General features: G+C 57.9%; 1 protein-coding gene and 1 long non-coding RNA gene across 6 annotated transcripts in view; one reads left to right on the forward strand and one right to left on the reverse strand.

Moving 5' to 3' along the window:
* GTF2IRD1 (GTF2I repeat domain containing 1) overlaps nucleotides 1-18,930 on the reverse strand; it is a 68,758-nt gene extending 49,828 nt beyond the window's left edge. For 3 of the 5 annotated variants that reach the window (XM_075032454.1, XM_075032455.1, XM_075032456.1), the window contains exon 1: nucleotides 18,741-18,832. The gene's annotated coding sequence lies outside the window, so the exon portion shown is untranslated. Of the gene's footprint in view, nucleotides 1-18,740 lie in introns of all 5 variants that reach the window. The other 2 variants (XM_075032458.1, XM_075032457.1) reach the window with 1 other exon arrangement.
* LOC142032972 (uncharacterized) lies at nucleotides 3,870-5,283 on the forward strand. Its single transcript, XR_012651053.1, has 3 exons — nucleotides 3,870-4,019; nucleotides 4,905-5,022; nucleotides 5,151-5,283. It is a non-coding gene; the product is annotated as an uncharacterized LOC142032972 (long non-coding RNA).
* Nucleotides 18,931-19,178: the final 248 nt, after the last annotated feature.

The following is a 19,178-nucleotide window of genomic DNA, read 5'->3' on the forward strand; positions in this document are numbered from 1 at the left end:
CCCAAAGGGAGCCATGCACTCGCCTGGGACTCACAAAACTGGGCTGAACTTGTTGCCGGCTCTCTCCATGCCTGCCACTCCTTCGGGCCACCCTTGCCATCAGAAAAAAAAAAGGCAAAACCCCCTTTTTTGGGAATTACCTGAGGCCAAACCCAGTGCAGAGTGGGAGACACCGTGAGATGGGAACAACCAAATGCCCAGGAGGGACCGAGGACATCCTGTATCTGCTTCTTCTTATATTGCCTTCTACCAATACTGGTTTTAAACTGAATTGAGTGATTTGTTTCTTTTTTTTCCTGCAGCTCTACTGTATCTTAAAAATGTAACCCTGGCGATTTTCACCACATGAAGCATCTCCTTTAATGAGGACACCAGACCACTCAAAACCGTTGCAGGGCAAAACATCCAATGGCCAGTGCCTCGAGCCAAACCCATGAGCGCTGGGTGGGTGCAATGGCCATGTCTTCCAGCTCAGCCCTTAAATCACCAACTGCATCCAAGGGCGACAAGCCAGAGGACACCGGCTCAGCCGCAGGACCAAGGAAACCACCAGCATGGAGCACGTCAGGGTCTGATGGCAGCAAGGGAGAAGCGAAAAGCACGGGAGCAGCATGGCGAACCCCAAACAGATGCTACTAGTCTGCAGCATCACCACGGAAATCCCCCCACCCGGGATGTTTATAAAGCCTCCGACCGCCTGGGCTGGCTCCCAGTCCAAGGAGCCAAACAGGAATTTAAATTAATGACAGCTTTGACTGTTCAGCACTTTGGGGGGCGGGGGGAGAAAAAAAAGAAGAAAAAAAAGAAGAAAAAAAATGACCGTCACACCAGTCCTGCCTGCATCTCCACACAAGAGTGGCTGGAAATTATCTGCTTACTCATTTTTCTAGGAAGATTCTGCCTCTTGCTTCAGTGGTGCTGGTGAGACCATGGGAAGCCCAAGTGAGCCAGCCCTAATTCCAGCAAAATATTTTAAAAAATTAAAAAAAATCAATATATATTGAATATAGATATTCAAATATATGTATTCTGATATATCTATTTTATATATACATATATATTAGAGGTAGGTCTTAAAATGGGCATACAGGCCATTTCCCCTCCCAGGGAGAGGAGGGGCAGCCTGGGGGTGCACTAAAGCGGGGGAAGGCACTGCTGGGTGGGGGGCAGTTAAGCTACCACGCACAAAAACGACTTTTGAAAATGGTATTTGGGCTTCTCGGCCACCCAAAATGCTCGATGAGCCACGGGACATCAGGTGCCACATTCGGCCACCTCCATCCCCCCCAGGACCGAGGGAGCAGGACCGGCACCCGCAGCCCGTCTGGCAGGAGGGAGGATGTGACACTGCACCCAGCACATGGACGTAACGATGACCTGCACGAAACGATAAGATGACTGTGATTTTATTTGTAATTGCCTTCTACTCTGGGAGGGCACATTTAAAGGGGATTTTTAAAAATTACACCGGCCCTGGAGGACGTTTAAGCAATTAGCCCTGGCTATCATCAAACACACTTTAAAATCCATCAGGAGCTGTCTTGATAGGAGCCAGAGGGACAAATAATGTCCTTTGCTAGTGCTGGGACAGCGTCCCCCCTCCAAGCAAGGGGTCCGTCCCCTTGTCCCTGCTGGGGACATCACTTTGGGACAGGACCCACACTAAGGGTTGTCTCACCAACGAGGAAGGGGCACTGACCCAGGAGGTATTTCGCTGTTCCCCTCCATCTCAGGAACTTTTGAGGTTCCCTTTTTGGCAGGCAGTTGTTAGCAGCGAGGTGCCCGGTGAGCTGAAGCCGCTTGAGCAAAAAGCCCTGGAAACCACATAAACCGCAGCAAGGCAAAAGCTAGGGGTAGGGACCAGGCTTGAATTTCATCTTGCGGTTTTTTTCTAATCACTTAAGCAAACACCGGTATCAGCGGAGCTGGTGGATGCGGCCAAAGCCATCTCCGGTACAGGAGCACCATGGCACTGCCCTGCACTTGCCGAATAACCGGCCTTGGGGTTTTTGCCGTAGCGGTGGAGATTTCTGCTCCGTGCGGGCAACTTGCTCACGGCACGATGGCTTTAACCCGCCCGTGCCACCTGGCTAAGCCCTAATCCCTTACGCCTAATTCAGTGCCAGCCTCTGGCCCCCATGGCCGCATCCTCTCCATCCCAAGCTGGCATGGGGCGAAGCCACGCAACTCATGCCGGGGCGGTTTATTGCTTCACTAATGATGCTTCGTTAGCAGGCGGTCAGTGAGCTGCACGGTCGGCACTGATGCCAGTGGTACAGCAGATAAGTGGGGTCCAGGGCACTCACAAAATGCCCAGCCATACCCTCAAGTGTCTAAACACCCCAAAGAGCCCCCAAATTTCTAATCTCTGCCCCATGCGTGGGTGCCCCTGTGGCACAGCCCTCTTGGGGCAGGCAGGGGCTCTGGGGTTTGGGGCACCCTAGGTGCTGCCCTGCCAATGCACCCGCTGCGAAAAAGCATCTGCTGAAGACACATCTGCATCCCCCAGAGGTGGGTGCTGGTGCACCCTCAGCCCTGTAACCTGGTCCAACTGCTGCCCCATAACTGCTGCCACATCTCTCCGCACATCCATAAATTTCCCCCTTTTTTTTTTCTACGTTTCAAGCTGGTACCTTTTCGCAAAAGTCTGAAAGCAGCAGAAGGGGGGACAAACAGCCTCCGGCACAGTCTGGGGCACCCGACCGCTTGTGCCTGCATCCCCACTGTGCCGGCAGCCCTTACCTCGCCAGCTCTGCTGGCTCCCCCAAACCCTATATTTTTCCCCTGCTCCTTCCAGCTGGGTAGTACCGGGCAGAACAAGCTTCCACCACCAGACACCTCATGCCCCGTTTTATTTTACCGACAAAACCCAGGGCACCTGCTAGAAAAGCTCCTCACATACACGCCAGCACCACAACATCCACCGGCATCGCCACCACAGCTCTGCTTTCCCGGATAATCCGTCGCCTGCCGCGGTTTAGTCCCACTTATAAAAGAAGCAAAGAGCCAACTGGGGGCTCCCGTGGGGGGACATGTCCGCTGCAGGAATTTAGCTTTCCCCCCCAACCAGGGCACTGCATTCTGCTGCTGCCTTGTTTTTCTTAAGCCTGGCCTAGGCGCCTACACAGATATAATATAGTAAAATTATAGTAGGCTTCTGTATAGCGCAAAGAGAGACGGATCAGGATCAAGTGCCCTTCAGAAGCTGCGTCTCATCTCCCCCAGGATAAACACTTTCATGTCACGGTGGCTGCTGGGGGGGATCGCTCTGCCCGTGAAGCTCGAGCAGCACAGCTTTCAGCTCTAGACAAGTTTACACGCTGCAATCGCACGGCAGGCAGGCGCAGAAGCTCTCGCTTCAAGCTACTGCCTCTTCATTTATTAAAGAAAAAAGGAAAAAAAAGGGAGGGAAAAAAAAAAGGAAGTGTTAATCGGAGCGTTCCCACTGTTGCAGGGGAGGGATGCTGTGAGCATCGTGCGTGGAAAGTGGCCGCGGCTGAGCTGGATCCTGCCCTGGTGGCCCTGCATGGGTGGCTGGGGGTGACGAAGGTGGAGATGAGCTTCATGGTGCCCGATGGGTGAGCAGAGATGCCCAGCCATGGGGACCTGGGTGCTTGCGCGGCTCCCAGGGTTGAGCCTCCCTCCCCGGGGGGACATTCAGCCCCAAAACCCATCCCACAGCACCACAGCAGGCAGCTCAGCACCCCTTCCCGTGCCGGCACTGGGGCAGCCTGGACAAAACCCGGCGCTTTGCAGTTCCTAGAAGGAGAGGCGGGCAGCAAGGGTACGGATCCGGCATCCCACGCGCCAGGGCTCAGGTTGCACTTCCCAGAAGCGGGTGAGCGGGGGAAGCCAAAATTAGCAGGCGACTAATTCTGCCCCTCGGTACATCCCCTGCCCCTGCACCGCCGCCGATGGGGAACTGCGCGTCCTGACTATCGCAAGAAGATGCTGGCAATCCCTCGCCTAGAGAAAAAATGAGATGAAACAAGCCCAGAAGCCGCAGGATGACCCGCAAGGTAGATCCTGGGGGTGCACCGACCTCGGTCCGCAGCCCTGTATCCCCTCGCACCCCTCTATTGATACTGAGGTCCAACTCTGCACACCGGAACGGGTGCTGGGGCAGGGGAAAGGAGGGGAGATAGAGTTTCCAGCCTCTGGTTCAGCGGTGTGTAAGCTAACGCTGGGGTTATTTAAAGCCCGAGTTTTAGCAGCGTTCAGCTACTGGTTGCGTGATCAGGATAAAAAATCGCAATCCTAATTCCTGGCCCCCCGGTGCCTATGGCAACTGGTATCCGTCTCCTTGGAAACTAATCTCGTGGTATTTGAACAATGTACCAAGGGCCTTTAATCTCCCAAACACTGTAAATCTTTATTCTAGCCTGCTCTCCTCCTACCCCAAGAGCCAACATAAAAAGCCTGTTGTTTTCCGTGCAGTCACTGAGAGCCTAACTTGAATTTTATATTACACAGGCACATGGTTTTTTGCTTCCCCCCCGCCTCCTGCCATTTTTTCCCCCTCTAAATTAAAGAAAAATCCCATGTGCATGACGCCCACAGGTGCTGCAGCACCGGCCCCACATCCAGGTACAAGGTTTGCTTTCTCTGAACGGCACCCGATGCCCCGTCCTGGCTGTCATCCCAGTTTGCGTGCCCACCTTGTATCCATCTAACTGGGTGCTGCTCCAGATGATGAAGATGATGATTATATTCTGAATTAGCTAGCAAAAAAATCTCCAAACTGCAAATATACAAAGACACTTGCCCCCCAGGCTGGGGGCAACAAGTCTGCAAGGGCTTAGCGGAGGATGGTCCACCCCCGTCCTCGCTGCGGGAGTAGATGCTGGCGGGCACCTCGTCTTGCTCCTCAACACTCAACCCCGATGCTTTTTTCTTTTCCAAAGCTGCTGTTGATGGCACTGACCCCCCAGCTCTCAGGCAGGGCTGGGGTGGCCCTGTCCCCCACCACCGACCCCAGCTCCCGGCCACCAGCGCTCATCACCCACTTTCTGCTCTGCCCAGGTAATTACCTCTGTGTAAGGAGGTCTCTCATAGAGAGCCGTTACCTAATCTCATTATGGTTTAATTTTATCTCTAATATTTCTCTCTGGTTACTGGTGTCTCAGTATCGCGTATTCCCTGTGTTACAGGATGGGCTATTTGCTAATCCCAGGCCTGGCTCTCTGCCACATAAATAAGCTCAATAAAAAAATAAAATGGCTTCTAAAGGGATGAAAGGAGGCTCAGAGACAGGAGCATCCCACCTCCCGAGCTCCCCGCTCCTGCCCGCTGCCTTCGCCCTTATTTTACTTTACAGGACAAGTCAGAGAGGCGAGCGCAGGTCCAGGGTCACCCCGCTGTTTGCCCTCTACTCCGGTCCCGTGGCGGGGACCACGCGTGCCGAGGGCCGGTGCCGGCTGCGCCTTGTCACCTGCGGCCTCGATGCCTGCCCAGAATCGGGTATCCCGCGCGGGCAGGTGACTCACCACCGAGTCTTCGGTGAAGCCGAGCATCGCCCACCCCGGTGTGACCCTTCAAGGGAGACAGGCAGGGCGGCAGTGCCGCCGGCGAGGAGGGATGCTGCCGGCGGCTGCCCACCCCGGCCAGCCGGGATCCCCATTTCCTTCCCAGGCAGCCTCTGGTGGTGGCACCAGCCCCGAAACCTGCTGTTTCTCATGCAAACCCCGCCATTACCGCAGCGCTATCAGGGCTCGGCATCACCGCCGGCTGCCAGACACAAACAGCCGCGGGTGCCACACGGCCCCCACCCACCCCAGGCAGAGACATCACCCTCCACGGTGAGACGACACGCCAGGAGCCACCGGGTCTGGCCGAGGACGGCTCTGCCTTCCCCCAGCCCTGGCATCGTGACCGGGGCTGCAACGCCGGCTCCTGCCATGCTGCTCCTGCATCCCGGGAGCAGCAGCTCTGCGGCTGCGGGGGTCCCTGGGGGTCCCCAGCCCGCCGTCGGGCTCCCCAGCGGCTGGGAGAGCCACGCACCTGCAAGCTGAGGTGTCCCCACTGGTGTGACCGTCCCTACAGCTCTTGTGGGGAAATCCGCCAGCGTCTAATAGAGCTTGGGGGCACATCGCTAAATTTCCCCCCCCCCCCCGCCGTATTCACAGGGGCTCGGCTTTTTTTAACGCCGTGCCCTGAGCCCTGCCACGCCGGGTGGCAGCCAGCCAGCAGGCAAGGGACAGGCAGACAGACGGACGGGAACAAACCCACGCCCGGAGATGGCGATTACACCCCCGTGGGTCCCAAATTGCCGATTCCTTGGCGATGCCTCCGCTCCTCGGGGCTGCGGGGAGCGGCCCATGCGCATCATCGCCTTCGCCTGGGAAGGACAACGCCGCGTGCCAGGGGGGGGGGTCCCTGGTGGTGCCGGGGTCCCGCCTCGTCCCCCCAGCGGGATTTGGGGTGCGGTGGGGTGGGGAGGGCGGCAGGCGCGGGGCGGAGGTGACGGGAGCGGCCCTGATAAATTGGCGATCTGAGCCGTGACTCAAAGGCCGCCCGGGCTGGCATCGGGGCTGGCCATGGGGAGCCCCGAGAGGACAGCCCCGGGGCTGGACAGGATCCGGCCCTAAAATACAGCCAGGGCCTCTCCCACATGCTTCTGCTCAGAGTCACTCCGGGACAAGGTGACCTGGCCGCTGCCACCTCCTCCCTCTGGGGACGCGCCGGCGATCTGGCTCCAACACCATGGCCTGGGCCAGCGTTTCCCTTCCTCTGATGCCTTGGCCCCCCCGAAGCACATGAGCCCCTTCTTTCCCAGGGGAAAACTGGCCTGGGATCGGCCCCGGTCCCAATAACCTCCAGGGGATGCCGGCCCGCTCCGAGCCTCGCCGGTGGGCCAGCTCAACTCCACTGATCCTGTGGCCAACCTGTCCTGCCCTCTCGTCTCGCTCGCCCCATTTCAGGGTGGTTTAGCAAGGAAAAAATCAGTCAGCAGAGGTGTCCCCAGCAAGAAGGGGCCCCCCAAGGACACCGAGCCCCAGCCCCGAGCCCCCACGGTGCCGGCACTACCATGACCACAACACGGCGCATGGGCACGGGGCTGGCGGAGCCTGAGGTCTCGCAGAAACACATGTTCCCCCCTGCTAAATTCCAGCTTAATTCTCATTTCCATTGTGTTATGAAACACATTATCTGTTGAAACTAAGTCAACAGTTGTTTGCATTTACGTGTAAACACAGCGAATATTAGGAACGGGGCCAGCATTATATTTGCATAGGAAATGCTGCCTGCACTGCCCTCTCTCCCTGGCTCTTCTCCATCCCTGCAGTTAAAGACACGGGGATGCAGGGAGATGGTGAAACCCAAGACCAGAGCAGCCCGAGAAGCAAAAAAACCTTGTTTTTCCCCCTCTATTTTTATTTTTGTGCAGCAGGAGAAAAAACATCCCTTTAAACCCACATAACGCACCAACACGCACACCCCTTCATCTTGGGCCCAAACCGAAACCGCTTCAAATTCCCAATGATACGCATATCTTATCGGGCCTGCTTTGCATAGTGCATAAATATTTATTTGCTTTTAATCCTGCAAAGCAAACCTGCCTCGTGGCACATTTCCCTTAATCGGCATCTCCGGCGCCCAACGAAGCGCCAAGAGAAGCGGCGTCGCAAATTCACAGCCCGCTTTAGGTGCGAGGGCAGGGAAATAGGCACCCGACGCCCAGCACCCACCGCCTCTCGGGGTGCCTGGGACAGCTTCGGGGGGTGCCAAGGCAGCTGTAAGATACCCCAGTTCCTCGCCACTGGCAAGAGCCCAGCTCAGACGCCCCATAAATAGCAGAAAATAAATACATGTGCGTTGTGGTTTGGGCGCGGGAGGTGGCTGGATGCTCATTTAGCTCCTGATGCTTCCAGGAGAGGTGATAACAGGGGTTGGGACCAGCCCCTCCAAAAAAAAGAGATTTCTGGAGCTGTGCAAAGGGAGAGCACCTTGTCACGGGGAAGGCAGAGGGCAGGCAGCTTTTTTTTGGCTCGCAGCTTGTTTTTTTCACATGCGCTTGTCAGGTTGAAAAATGGAAACCCTCTGATGTCTTCATCCATGAGATGGGAAACAAGGGGCTGCACCGCTGGGGACCAGCTCAGGCTCTCCACCACCCCAATCAGGATGCCGTCAAGCACAGACCTGTACCCCAAACCCCGCTAAGACCGACACAGCCTCATACGGCACAAAACTTGTAGAAACTGATAAAAAAAAGAAGAGAATTTTCAAATACCAAATCACTCCAACACCAAAAGCTCCTTAATTACCTCTTGCTTCAGCCAGGCAGATGGGAAGCAGTGCGCTCGCCCGCATCCGTCCCTGCTCCACGGCGATCAAAGCATTTACATCTGGGCTCACGGAGCCCGAGATTGTGAATTTATTTCTTGATCAGTTCCCCTTAAACGGGTGGCAAGCAATTAGGCAAGGGGTGCCCGCTGCCCGGGTGCCAAGCCCAAGGGAGCCGGTGAGCTCTCAGCACGGCTCTTCGCACCGCACGCAGCCAGAGCAGGTAAACACAGAGCTACTTTATAATGGGCAAGTAAGTATTTAAATAGGTGGGTTTATTTTGGCCGCTCAGCTGCCGTGCCTCATCCTCTACAAAGGTGCTGACCTGAGTGGAACCCAAAACCTGATTAAAAGTAAAATGCTGTTTTCCCCCAAGATGGGAGGAAGCGCCTTAACCTCTCCCTGAGGCCAGTGATCTAGGACTGGGAGGAGAAACCAGCCCAGCTGCCCTACGAGAGGCTTTCCCCGGGTGCTGAGCGCGATCCTGCATCTCTCCAGCATCTTCAAGGAGCGCTTCTTGCAGCCCGAAACCCCAATCCCTGGGATATGAGTACCTCTGAGGAGGGGTACCGCTCCATCCCCACAAACGCTTCCCACAGCCCCCGTGCCCATCACCTCGCTGCTGGGGACAGAAAGCCCCTCCAGAGAGGCAGCCTGGCTCTCCCCAGCATCCTTCCAGCTCCTCAAAATACCAAGGGCAATAAAATGAGACTCAAGCAGAAAGCAAAATCAATACCAAGAAGGAAGGTTCTGGGCTTAAACGCCTTTCGTAGCATCGCTGGTGAAAAGCAGGTTAGTGAAGGGGGAGGGGGGGAAAGGAGAGGAAAACCCTCGGCACACCCCACGGCACATAGGTTTAAGAGAAATGGCATTTGCTCTAAGGTTTTTCATAGGCATCACTGATGGTTTCTAGCCGGGAAGCACACGGCGGGGGGGTGCAGACCCAGCCCCGCATCCCCTGAGCCTGATCCGAAGAGTTATGGGGAAGAGGAAAAGGAGGAGGAAGAGGAGGGAGACCCTGGCACTGCATCCTGGCTCCCACCCAGGTGATGCTGGCATGCACCCCAGCTGCTGCCATTTTGCTTTTAAGGGGTGCGGAGCCACGGGGAAGGGGCACACGAGGACAGCCGGTGCCGGGAGGAGAGTCACCCTCCCACCGCTCTCCTCGCCCACGGCCCCGAAGGGAACCATTTCCCTTCCTGCTCTTCTGGTCTTGCACCTCCGAAGGGCCGGCTCCAGCTGCCGACAGGCATCGGCTTCCCTGCCCCACTGGGGATAGCAACCAGAGGGGAGCTGGACACGTGCCGCGGCAAAGCCCACCCGCCAGTCTGGGGATGAGACCCCCGCACCATGGGAAATCCGGCATCCCGGAGCATCCTCAGCAGCAGCTACCCACAGCAGAGACAACTCCGCATTATTTTTAATTATCGGGTTTAAAATAATAAAGGATGCCTACGTGCTCCAGTGCATCGATGGCAACCCGGCACAAGCCCAGCTGTTAAAAATAGCCCTTTCCAGGAGCGCGGCTGCCAGCCACCCACAGGCACCCTTGGCCCCATGGGATGGGTGTTCTCCGCTCTGTCCATTGGCATCAGCGTGCCAGGTCCACAGCATACCAGAAGGTCAGAGAGTGTGGAAATATGCATTTTGCATGCAGAAAAAAATAAAATAAATCAACCAGAAGCTAAAAAAAATAAAATATATTCAATGATACCTACACTGCTAGGGGAGAAAGAAATAAATCAAGAGGAAGAGAATTTATTGGGGATGAAGCCACAACCCAAGCAGCCTGCTTTCAGAGAGCATTTAAAGATGAGGAGATTTGTGCACTACAAGGTGCAGAGGGGAGGCAAGCATCGCTCTCGCCGGCAGCTAAAGTAGAGGAAACTTTTGCATCTCTGTGGCAGCACCGGAGCCGGCTTTTATCATGGAGAGCCTCGCACACAGGCAGCGATAGGGCTGGATTTCTGCAGGTGTAATTCCCACGGAGATAAAGACCTTGTTTTTCAACAAGCGGCAGCATCGTACATAAATTACAACAGCAAACATGGGGAAACAAAGAGGTTTTCAAGAGAGCGCGTAATCCTCGGAGGGGCGGCTTGGGGAAAGCCGGCGGGCGGCTGCGGGAAGATGATGCGGTAGAGATGCAGGGCTAATCTCGTGCTCTCCCATCCCCCGTAAAGGAATAAACCTTTGGGCAGGTGGGGGGGAAAAAAAAATAAAAATTAACCCACCTAAACAATAAGTATTTGCGGGGCCCAGGATGAAGGTGGGATTGGATGCTGGGATGTACCACTGCTGCCTGCTCTTCCCTGCAGCAAGATCCAGCAAGGAGCCGTGGGAAGGGCACGGGTGGATGCTGGATCCATCCCGGAGCCGGCTCTTTGCTCCGGGAGCTTGCACGGGGAGGGCTGGGGTTGCACCGCACTGGGTCAACCCGCTCACGGGACTCTCAGGTCACGCTCGCCTCTCTTTGAGGTCTTTTTTTCTCCCCTCCCTTTTTAAATAAAATAAATACAACCTGACACTAATTCTAACGGTTTTAATAAATGTTTAATGTCCTGTTAAAGGTCGCCTGCTGCCCGCTCCTGCCGCAGATCTGTATTAGCGGCACACGGGCCACTCGGTTTGAACCGCGCTGTTTCATCGGGGTTCCGACGCCCGGCACGCTCCTCTCTCCAGCCGCGCGTCCCCCAAGGACGCCATCGGGCAGTGGTGGCGGGGGGCCGGCGCATGCCCGAAACCTGCAGCAAACCCCAACTGACCCCCCTGCTTTGGATGCAAGCCCCCGGGCGAGCTTCATCTGAGGGCACGGGGGTATTTCTATTTTTGAGGGCAAAACCACCGAGCTCTAACACAGGGTAAAATGCTGTAATTTCACTTCGGGGGTTTCTAGGCATTCGTCCCCAGAAAGATGAGATGAAATTACAGCCCGGCGATGCCCCTAAAGGGTGCAGAGCAATTTATTTTCAGTGATCCTCCTCTAATGAAGCTAATTTATAACCTTGTCAGAAGGCGCATGCAGACTTGGGGCACCGGCGCGGCTCCCTTCCCCCCGCCTGCCTTTCCCAGGATGAAAACCTCCAACCCAAACCCCAACCAGGATGTTTATTTAAGGCCCAAAACCCCAAAGGCACTTTAAACAAGCAGAGTTCCTCACATATTTTGCCGACTGAGCACGATCCTTCCTGCCGGCGATTGCAAAAGGGCTTCCAGCACCCGGGGGGTGTGCAGGGGTTCCCTGCTGCCACCGGGACCGCGTTGTCCCACTGCTCGGATGGGAGCAAGGATGATGCTGCGGGACCTGGTGGCATTGCAGGGCATCCCTACAGACCAGAGCATCCCCACACAGCGGGGTCTCCACAGGTTGGCAACGTGATGACCCAGTTTTTGGGGGACTTGCCGATGACCCCAGCACCATCCCAACAGCCCCACCGCGCTCCAACGGGAATCGGTCCTCACCGGCTGGAAGGGTTTAACAGCTCATCCCCCGGCTGGTTAAAAGGGAGGAAACCATAAGAAGGGTTTCTCCATCCATACCAACCACTCCCGTTTCTCCTAGGACATGCAAGACCCACGGCAGACACCGGCAAAAAGGAGCAGGGGAGAGGCAGCACGGCAGGCAGCTCCCACCGTTCTGCCAGTGCCGCGCAGCAGCACTTTAGCAGATGGAGGATCATAACATCGTTATATTTACCTAACAAGATTGCTTTATTGTAGCCTTCCAACAATAAAGCAAGAGCATCTAAAGGCGGCAGGCAACTCCTGGGCTTTGACAACCCAGGTGCCAAAAATATACATGTATTTTAAATCTATATATAAATCACGATTTCAGAGGTCATGTTAATACACTGATTTCCCCCCCCCCCACACACACACTAAAACACATGTGACTGGTATGCAACAAAAAAGACAAACAATTCAATGCTGTAAATCCTTCTAAATGCCAGGGAGCGGAGCTGCAGTAGCAATTTGGGCGATGCCGCGGGCATGCAGGGCTCAAACCCCAATCTACCCGGCCCAGGACACGCGACCAGCGTGCCAGAGACGGCGTTCCTCTGGGCAAGGACTATCGTTCACTGTTTGCACAGCAAATGGGGTCCTAGCCTCCTAAATACTAATGCAATACAAATAATAAAGATAATTCCCACATATTTAATCATTACCAGAGCTCTGGGTAGAAATGATAATCAGGCCCCTGCTAATTAGGGAGACATAATCCTGTCTCTCCTACAGGTTTTTCCATCCCTGTCTCCTACCCTGCAATGAAACAAGCAGAAAACTGACCTGATGGGGAGGAGCGTGACTTTGATGGGAGCCTCAAATAGGTCGCAAAGCCCGACCGCAGTGGGCACAGCCCCGTCCTACCGGTGCCGGGGGAGATACGCCAAAATACCCATCGCGCGGGGCTCGGTGTCAATCCAGCCCCAAATTCAAACCATCCTTTAGGGTCCCTTTTGGGAAGGTCTGAGCAGCAGCATCCATCCAGGGAAAACCCTACCCTTGCCGTGCACGTCCCTCTGGGGTCTCTGCCCTGCAGCAGGGTACAGCCCAACAGCTCATCTCAAGCCTCGTCCTAAACCTTTCGGCATCCCGGAGGTTCTCCTCGACGGCTGGCAGCGGGCGGGCGGGGAAGGGCAGCGCCTGCCTTACCGGCACTGTTCCCCGGTGCCGTCATCGATCCAACGTGCCACGCGTGCTCCCCGGCGCCGAGCCCTTATAAAGCGGCCGGGCTTAATTTCAGGCGCGAGGATTGCTGCTAATTAGAAGCAGGGCTGGGTTTGCCTCTTTCATCTGTGCATGTTGGCGCAGGGGGGGCTCCGTCCACCCCCAGGGAGCCACCTCCATCCCCGGCGTGATGGCCAGAGCCATCCCCACCGCCCAGGGCCAACCCTTTAGTGCCACCAGGCTGGAGCTCCAGCAGCAGATGAGCAACCCGGTGGCCAGTGTCCCAAGGCAAGGTCACCTCACGCAGGCACAAAGGAGTGGGTGGTTTCCCAGGTAGGAGACACGTCCACACAAACGCAGCTGGAGGTAAAGGCAAGACTCGAGCTCTGCCAAAACCTGGGTGTGGAGATGCACTCATCCCCTCACGCCACCCTTTAAAGACGGGCAAAGCATCTTCTCACACAGTGACCGGATAAAACCAAGCAGGTCATCTTCCACTGCAATGGTTTCATTTCTCCAGTGTTACCTTGCTCTGGAGGACTCCCTCCCCACTCACCGTGAGTTTTCCCTAAGCCAGACTGACCACCTCTATGTTCTTCTAACCAGCAGTTACCAGAGGGAAAGCTTTGAGAGTTTTTTGCCTTTTTTTTTTTTTAAGCAAGGGAGAAGGAAGCCAAGGGCTCCTCGATGGCCTCGCCACTGGCACAACCTGTGGCTGGCATCCCACGCGTCCATCCCCTGCCTCAGCCAGGGACAGGCTCCAACCTTTCTACCAAATGCCCCTTCTCATATAAACGGATTTTTCAGCCCCACTTCAAACTACCCCATAAAGCTGCTGCTTGTCAGAGCCTGGGCACCACACATTTCTCTCAGAAGCACGCACATCCCTCCAACCTCCATCCACCCCTTACAGGAGGAGGTCTCTCCTTCAGGAACATCCCAGCTAAGCAGGACACACAACCCCTGACAGCGACCAGCACTCACACACATCACCAAAAAGTGCAAGAAATGCTCCAAAAAAATAAAAAAGGTTACAAAACATCAGCCCACCAGTTTTCCTCCCGGCCGTCTCCAGAGGGATCTAAGCCCCAAAGCACCCTCCAAACTCCCAGGTTTTACTCTGCCCATGGGGCTCCAGGAGCGGATCAGCAGTGGGTCCGTGGTGCCCACCAGGAGCCTTTGCACCCACCTGCTCGCACCCACTTGGATGGCTCAGGGGTGCAGCCAGACCCTGGCACACCCCACAGGGGATGTCACCCACGGGCAGGGGACATCTGGGTCTGTCCCCTTTAATCTTCTGGGACAGAGGTCCCAGGCACGCAGGCAGGCACTGGGTGACACATTTCCAGGACCTCTCCCGGGTCCACACTGACTACCCCACCAGCATTTGCTCCTTTTGATGTTGCAGACTTAAAATTAAGACAGACACCTCATCCCTCACGTGAGAAGTGGAGATCAGCTCTAAGCGGGGAAACCCAGGTAAAGGACGATGACATCCATGCGGACACGCAGCAGCAGAGCGATGCTCCTCACTGGTCCCCTGCTCACCCTGCTGTGGTTAATTCTCTTCTTAAACCAGGCAGACCAGCACAGAGCAGAGACAAGGCAATGGGAAGCCAGAAAACTCAAACAGAAGCTGCTTGCGTGCAGGAATGTAAATCCCACCTCGGTACAGCCTGCTCTCGAGGAGGGGATTCGTGTACCAAGTGCTTTTCTTCACAACATCCTACCTATGGGAAAGCCTCGCTGCTGCCATAGGCAAGTCCCTCGGAAATCACCACTAAAGTGTTTGTAAGGTGGAGTTCGGCAGCAGCTCCCGAACCAGGACGAGACACGGGAGTATTCCCACAACAGCAATGCCCCAGCGGCTTTAGGGGATTTCTCCAGCAGCAGCTCCCCATCCCAGCCCATTGCTCCACCACCACGGGGGCACCACGCAGCAGGGCTGAGGGCCCACCTGGACTCACTTGACATTTTTCTCTTGGACTTGAAGCAAATTCAACGAACGGGGGTGCACTAAGAAACAAAGCATTGAACCGGTGAGCAAAAAAACCCCAAACCCCCAATCCATAAAGTCCACCCAGGCCCTGGCCACCGCACAGCCCCGAGCCTTCTGCAGCTTCTGACCAGCCCGAGGGCTCCTGACCTCTTTTTAAAGACAATGCTTCAAGAGACGTAAATAAAACATGTCCCGTGAAGGGACAGGCTGCAACGGGGCAGAGCAAGGTCCTGGGAAACCTTGCTCCAGTCTGCAAAAGACCTGCCACCTCCATGGCAAACCTCCGGCCGGGGCTGCTCTCTGCCCCCAGCCCCGCTGCTCAGGCCAGCATCCAGATGGACACCAGAGGCCCTTCCTTACAGCTTCCAGCTGGGCTCTTCCCAATAAATGAATCAATAAATACATTTTTAGCTCCTGGAAGGATACCTCCGTGCTCAGAAGGAGCTCCCAGTAGGTCCTTTCCTCTCCTCCTCCCTGCCCTCAGGGCAAGGCTTCTGATGGTGGCAAACCCACCCCAGGTGCCTTCAGCATCCGCCTCCGCTCCCCCCAAAGACCCGGAGGAGGTTTGTCATTGCCGACAAGCTGCGACACAGGCAGACGTGGCCAGAAGGCCGGGAGCAGAGCGTGGACACCAACACAGCCCCTCGCCCGCTCATCCCCTTCCCCAAACCATCACCCACCACCGACACCCAAGCCCAGCCATCCCAGGAGAAGCAGCCCCCATCCACACCTCTTCTCCCAGGATGAACCACCGCCACGTCCACCTGCCACAGGCATCTGCAAACGGACGCTGGTGGCACAAGGAATAACCGCGCCCGTCGCCCAACGGGCAGGGCAGGGCACCGAGCCGGGGACCGCTGGCGCCGAGCCCTGCGCCCACCCCAGGGGTCAGCCCCGCAGCGGGCGATGGGATGGGGACGGGACTGGAGTCCCTCTGCATTCCTCCAGCCTGGCTGCCGGGGTGCAGCCGCCGAAATTCCCAAAGGAAGCACAGGGCATCGATAATTGCCCAAAAAAATCTGAGCTATTTCCTGCGGGAACAGCAGATGGGAATTCCCCCATTAGCTCCAACACTGAGAGGTCACTTTGTTTTGGGCCTGGGATTTGGGGGTTTGGGGGATTTTTCTCTTTTCTTTTAGCAGAGCATCGCTCGAGTCATACGTGACGCACGTCATGCGGGACAGCCAGACCTGTCCCCTCCGTGCTGGCCCCAAAGCCCACCCTCCTTGTCACCTCCTGCCCCACACAAAGTCCCACCAGATGCCTGCCGGCACTGCACCAGGCTGCTGGGACAGCGCTGGCCTGCCAGCGAGGGCACCGCATCTCTCTCGCCCCAGCTGGTAGGGCAGGTTGCTAAATACGTCCCTGAGCAGGTTCTTTCCCTCCTCTCCCAGCTTCTCATTAGCAAACCTGAAAGAGCAGCGACCCGCAGCAGCAGCACCAGCAGCTCCTTCGCCCAGACGTGAAGCGCTCCCGGGAGGGAGGCGGCGGGGGCCACCAGCACGTGTCCCCTTCGTCACCCACCAGCTCCTGCGAGCACCCCCCGCGAGGGCACCTGCCCAAACCCTTCCCCTCCCCGCACCCAGCGGTGACACACGCTGGGCAGGGTTCACCCCAAAAACGCGGCCTTGAGAGGCAACACCAACTCGCGCAGCAGCGGTGCCCGGGAAAACCAGCGGCACAGCCCCGAACCGGGGCACCCCGTCCCCCGGCGGTCACGGGGAGCCAAGGGAGAGGAGCGGGGGACCCGCGGGCGGCCACAGAGCCGCACCGTGCTGCTGCGGCTCAAAGGCGACCCTGACGCCCGACGGGCTGCTTGCTATCGCCCCGACGGTGGCACACACCGCTGTGCCAGGGCTCGCTGCTCCGGCGGCAGGGGCCCACGGGCAGCGGCGGCGAGCCGTGGCCTTTAGCATCCCAGCCCCTCAGCCGCCGGCGGGGTCGGGTCTGATGCTGGCAGCTGCCGCGCTGCTTTCTTATTTCTGAGCAAGCACTTTCCACCGGAGTAGGAAATTCCGTGGGCTCGGATGGGCAACAAGCCGACGTAGCGGGTCGGGCTGTGCCGGTTGGGGACCAGAGACCCGGGATCCTGTGGAATTAAAGGTGCTCGCATCTGCGGGATTATTCCCCAGCTGCAGCACTTCCAGCAGCTCCTGCAAGTGGGAGCAGCGTGGGGAACAGACCTCCCCAAAGCCAGGGGCTCCCGTCATGTGAGGGTCCGTGCTGACAGCCCCAGGCAGTTCCAATGTCCGGAGCTCGCACATCAACGGGCGATGGATGCAGCGGGAGGCCGAGCGACCGACCCCGAAGCGCCCACGACACCCAGCCCCACGGCTCTGCAGCGATGCTCGGCGGCACCAAAGCCTCCCGAAGCGCTCTCGCCCAGGCGTGCCTGGCGCCTGCCGCGAACACCCGGGATTACCTGCACAGCGCCGACGGGTCCGAGGCTCACGCCTGCACAAGATGCATTAATAGGATCTCTCTGATTTACAGCTTATCCCAGATAAACCCACCGCCAGCCCCACGCGCTGGAAGGACAAGGGCACCGGCTCCCCGGGGAGCAACTTTCTCCCCGTCACGGTCATCCCCACGCACCGAGAAACCTCCGCTCGCCCCCGCCAGCGCTGGGGAGCCGCAGAGGATGTCCGTCCGTCCGTCCCTGCACCCCACGGGCCGCGGTGCCGAGGCCGGGTCACCAGCCCAGCCGAACCCCCCGAGCGCTTCGTCAGCTCAAGCCTGCGTTTCTATTTTCAGCTGCGCTGCCGCCTTTCCCTGCGCTGGCGGAGAGGGAGACGAGCCCCGGCAGAGCCCTGCTTGCAGCTTCCCCTCCTGCCCGGCACCACGCAGCCGGGGCAGGTGGTGGCCCCGGAGCTGCCTTAGGGATAGGGAACACCGCTGCGGTGGTGGGCACCAAGGGCCAGCCGGACATCCCCTGCCCGGCTGCCCCAGCGCTCCCTCAGCGCTATCAACCCCCCCCAGCCCTACTGCTCCCTGCGCCCCCCCCCGCCTCACCACCCCGAGCACCCCTGCAGCACTATCACCCCCAACGCCTATGCCCCCCTCCCCAGCCTCATTGCCTCCTGGCATCCCCCCCCAGCCCTGATGGATCCCAAGCCCCAGCATCACCCCCAGCATTCCCACCCCCCCAGCCCCAATGAGCTCAACATCCCCCCCCAAGCCCTAATATCCCCAGCATCTCCCTCAAGCCCTATAGCCCCCCCAACATCCCTCCCGGCCCTATAGCCCCCCAACATCCCTGCAACCCTATTGCCCTGCAGCATCTCCCAGCCCTATTGCCCCCCCCACACCTCTCAGCCCAGCGTCCCCCAGCCCTAATGCCCCCCTGCATCCCCCCAGCGCCATCCCTCCCAGTATCCCTACTGCCCCCCTGCACTCTCCCAGCCCTGATGAGCCCAGCATTCCCCCCCTCCAGCCCTACTGCCCCCCCCAGCATCCCCCAGTCCTATCACCACCCCCCCCCAGCATCCTTCAAGCCCTAATGCCCCCCTGCACCCCCCCAACCCTAACGAGCCCAGCATCCCCCCTAACCCTATTGCCCCCCAAACCTTGATACCCCCTCTGCACCCCTAACGCCCCCCCATCACCCCCCCAGCCCCATCGCACCTAGCATCCCCCAACCCCCGCATCTCCCCCCCCCCCCCCGGGCTCTCCCCACCGTCACCCCCAGGGCTGGGACCGAGGCGGAGGAGGGGTGGGGGGGGGAGGGAAGGAAGGGAGAACCGTGAGGAGCGGGGGGGGGAGTAAAGGGGGGGGCAAAACTTTTCCTTACCGCGGGCGTCTCGGGCGCGGCGCTCCTGCCTCCCCCGGCGAGGCTGCGCGGGAGCGGCGGGGGCGGGCGGGCGGGGGCCGGGATGGAGCCGCCTCCCGCCGCCTCCCGCCGCTTCCCTCCTCCCCGGGCGGAGCCGGTACTACCCGGTGGGGGCTTAAAGGAAAGAAGGAGGAGGAGGAAGGAGGAGGTGGGAGGGAGGGAAGGGAGGGGGGGGGGGGTGGAGGGAAGAAGCGGGGGGGGGGGGAGGAAAAAAAAAAAAAACACCAAACCACCCCCCCCCCCCCCCAAGCTGGGAAAGGAGAGCAGCTCTTTGTTCTGTAATCCCAGTAAAAGTGCCAGCCATTCGCCCCGCCGCTAATCCCAACCCCGCTCAACGGCACCATCCATTGGCTGCCATTTACATACGGGATTAACCAGCCCGATAACCGGACGGGGGGG

Source organism: Buteo buteo, chromosome 7 (genome assembly GCF_964188355.1).
Source record: "Buteo buteo chromosome 7, bButBut1.hap1.1, whole genome shotgun sequence".
Taxonomy (NCBI): Eukaryota; Metazoa; Chordata; class Aves; order Accipitriformes; family Accipitridae; genus Buteo; species Buteo buteo.